This window comes from Hordeum vulgare, chromosome 5H (genome assembly GCF_904849725.1).
Source record: "Hordeum vulgare subsp. vulgare chromosome 5H, MorexV3_pseudomolecules_assembly, whole genome shotgun sequence".
Taxonomy (NCBI): Eukaryota; Viridiplantae; Streptophyta; class Magnoliopsida; order Poales; family Poaceae; genus Hordeum; species Hordeum vulgare.
This window is the reverse complement of record NC_058522.1, coordinates 115,266,496-115,269,313: the sequence shown is the minus strand read 5'-3', so window position 1 is coordinate 115,269,313 and position 2,818 is coordinate 115,266,496. Positions and strand designations below refer to the sequence as shown.

Sequence of the window (2,818 nt, the reverse complement as noted above, 5' to 3'; positions counted from 1 at the left end):
TCGCCGATGGCATATTGTATGCACCTGCTTGCAAATGTGAATACCCATGTCCTTGGCAGAATGAATGAAGAGGATCCGATGCATATAAATGTGTATATGAATGTATGCATGCATGTGTAGATGTATGTATGTATATGAATATATGTATGCAATGTATGCATGTGTATAAAAATGTATGTATGTGTGCAGATGCATGTATGTGCAAAATATATATATGTATAAATTTATGCATATATGTATGTAGGAGTAAAACTATGTATACAGGTTGTGTGTGCGTTTAGTGTAGGTGTGTTTTGTTGTCCAAATGACGTATGAGCCCCACAACTCCCACCAAATGACACGTGGGATCCCTCCTAAAATATGCAAAATAAAAAGTAAAAATAGTTTTATAATTATTTAATATTAATTAATTATTTAGTTGGAATAATTAATTAGTTAAGCAGTAATTACTGTTTTGGGTAATTAGGATTTACTAATAAAAATAATAATAGATAAATAAGTATTTACCTAATTCTAATGTGTAAGATTAGGTAAATTAATTACTTAAAATATTTGCTAAATCTGTTTACTATGTTAAATAAATAACCTAAACAGTGTATGACAGCTAGGTCTCACCCGACAAATTAACTTGATTAAATGATTATTTAACCATAATAATAGTTGTGCCTATGACACTTGGGACCGAGTGATCATATTGACCAGTCAAAGCTTTGTTGACTGATGATGTCACGCTCACATCACCATGATGTCATATTTAATTATTTAATTTAATTAAATCTATTAATTCCTAAATAATTAATAAAACTTAAGAAAATTCTTTCCCTAATAATAAAGCAGCTACTGCTTCTGTCGTCTGTCGTGGCGTTTTTGCAAAACAACCCCTTTATTTTTTTGAAATCAACTCGCGGTCCTTTTGTAAGTTAAAAATGTTTCGTTTTTATATAAACCTCCCTGGCGATCACAACCGGGCATCATGGCTTATCCATTCCCTCCTCCACCGACGGGCCGACGGGCAAGGAGGCGATGGAGCTCGGGAGCCTTCGAAGGGTCTTCTCGTCGGCGAAACGAGGCCGAGGGGGCAGGCGAAGGCCAAAGCGGGGCGGCGCTGGAGGCCAGTGGGCAGGGAAGGTGCGAGCGGCCGGGACCGCCCGAGCGTGCGGAGACAGAGAGGGCCGGGCGTGGCGACGCGGACGGCTAGGCCGAAGCGGGCAGCGCGGGAGGCCAGCGGACAGGGCGGTGCGGATGACCGGGACGGCGCGGGACAGAGTGGCGCTGGGGCGACCGGAGCGGCGGAGTGCACGACGCGCACCACGCACCACCGTCAGCTGTTCGCTGCCAACCGCGTTCGCCGGCCTACGCTATGCTCGCGGGAGGCATGCACGGCTCGCTGCAGTGGATGTAGGGAGCAAGCGCCACCGTCACCTGCTCGCCGCCGGCGTTCACTTATTTTCAGACAAAACTCTGAAAATTGTCAGTACACATGTCTGCAATTTAGAGTGGAATTCATCGAGTATCTATCTCAAAATTTCCTCACAAATTCGCAAGATCATTCGAATAGTAAACGTGTCTGCAATTCTGCTGCTTCAGTTTATTAATTTTTCTTCTTTGTTCTTGGTAGACATGTGCAAGTCAATGGACAGTCACCTCTTTCTATGTGATCTTGAGCTGACGTGAAGGTCCTATGTTTTCTTGATTGGCAGGCAGGTGAGCAGGAGGAGGCCCATAGGTCAGAGAGTGTTTGGTTTCAGGGAGATCGTTTGGGAGGAGTTCATGATCATGTTCATGTCAGTTTTTAGCAGTATGGTTCAGAGAATGGTAATTACTTTGTGAAACACACATATTCATGTCTTGATATGCATTTTCATTGTTGGTTATCTATGAGAACATTTAGTATATAGAGAATTGTTCCATGAAACAGCTAAACAAAAAAAGAATACTATTTTCATTTGTGATAGTTTGCGATATGCAGAGATAGATATATCAAAGTTTGTAATGGCTCATGGCCAAACATATGAAACTGTTTTTGATACTCTTTTTTCCTTTTCTTAATATCATCGTATATATACAAATTAGAACCTTTCAAAGATCTGCATATTTCAGGTTTAAGAGAATGTGGAGAGAACGGTGTTCATACAATTCATTGCAGGGTCAACACGCTTGTTCCGAAATTTTGATGATTATTAGAGACAAAGAGAGAGGATATGGTGACCAAAATTCTATGTGTTTGTGGCGTATATGTGTTGGGTAGTGGTAGATTAAATATATTTTGGAATGGGACCTGGCAAAGGATGGAGACTGGCATGAATTGTTTTTTCTGAGGAGCGAATAGGACAAACCCTTCATGATTTTTGAAGTTTGGACAGAGTGATGAAAGTTTCGCTTCCTAATCCCTAGATTGCCATCAGGGTTCCCATCACCGCGCGTGCCAAGCTTGAGCTCCTCAGGAATGCCACCAAGCTCGTAAGCTTCTCATATCTTCCATCCTTTATTTAGCCTTTGCAAATCTGCATTCAGTTTACAACATCAAAAGAACACTAACCAGTCTAGCGTCATACAATAATCTCATTGTTATGGATACAAGAAAGTATAGATATTTTCTTAAGTAGTATCTGAGCATTATTGGATTTTGAATGTGGGTTACATCTTTGAGCAAAAGTCTATCGTGCTTCAAGTATGAAAGTTGATACTTTAAATTTGACAACTGATTCGTGATGTAGTGCTTCAAGTCTGATTGCTCCTTGTTTGATTCAAGGCTTAGTTCTTGTTAAAATAGTATACCTGGTCCAGTTACATATAATTCGTGTTCTGCATTATAATA

The 2,818-nt window shown here is 40.6% G+C and overlaps 1 pseudogene; it reads left to right on the top strand.

Annotated features, from left to right (window-relative positions):
* Positions 1-987: 987 nt before the first annotated feature.
* LOC123396393 lies at positions 988-1,595 on the top strand (annotated as a pseudogene).
* The last annotated feature ends 1,223 nt before the right edge of the window (positions 1,596-2,818 follow it).